The sequence below is a fragment of the Anarrhichthys ocellatus genome, unplaced genomic scaffold (genome assembly GCF_004355925.1).
Source record: "Anarrhichthys ocellatus isolate YVR2014 unplaced genomic scaffold, GSC_Weel_1.0 scaffold8, whole genome shotgun sequence".
Lineage (NCBI taxonomy): Eukaryota > Metazoa > Chordata > Actinopteri > Perciformes > Anarhichadidae > Anarrhichthys > Anarrhichthys ocellatus.
The window spans coordinates 1,705,172-1,705,792 of record NW_022280038.1 but is presented as its reverse complement, the minus strand read 5'-3'; the positions used below and the strand labels follow the sequence as shown (position 1 = coordinate 1,705,792).

The 621-nt window shown below is 51.0% G+C and overlaps 1 protein-coding gene across 3 annotated transcripts in view; it reads left to right on the top strand.

Annotated features, from left to right (window-relative positions):
* LOC116384222 (transcription initiation factor TFIID subunit 4) overlaps window positions 1–621 on the top strand; it is an 80,530-nt gene that overhangs the window by 18,483 nt on the left and 61,426 nt on the right. The gene's annotated exons all lie outside the window — the stretch shown is intronic.

The following is a 621-nucleotide window of genomic DNA, read 5'->3' as shown; positions in this document are numbered from 1 at the left end:
TGTCTCTCTCTCTCTGTCTCTGTGTCTCTGTCTCTCTCTCTCTGTGTCTCTCTCTCTCTCTCTCTCTCTCTCTCTCTCTCTCTCTCTCTCTCTCTCTCTCTCTCTCTCTCTCTCTCTCTCTCTCTCTCTCTCTCTCTCTCTCTCTCTCTCTCTCTCTCTCTCTCTCTCTCTCTCTCTCTCTCTCTCTCTCTCTCTCTCTCTCTCTCTCTCTCTCCCTCTCCCCCATGCACCCACCACATAGCAACACACCAGCCAGCCAATAGATCGACCCCTCGCGGATCGCCCTCTCGTTGTGTCAGTGTCACACAACCCGTCCTCGACAGGATCACAGAACGAGCCGCGGCTTTAATTTGTATTTTTTTTGAGAAACGAGGTAATTGCGTCCAGATGGTCGGGAGTTTTTCTGGATGCGGTTCTGAAAAAAAAGAAATACCTCTCGGTTAAGTCAAACATACGGCATTTTAGCCCGCGGCTCCGCTCTCCCGTCTCCACTGCTTCAGCTGGGCTTTTTGTCTCAAAACATAAAAGGTTCATCGCCCACATGCTGGCCTCTGTGGTTCATGTTCTGCGCGAGGTGTGTGTGTGTGTGTGTGTGTGTGTGTGTGTGTGTGTGTGTGTGTG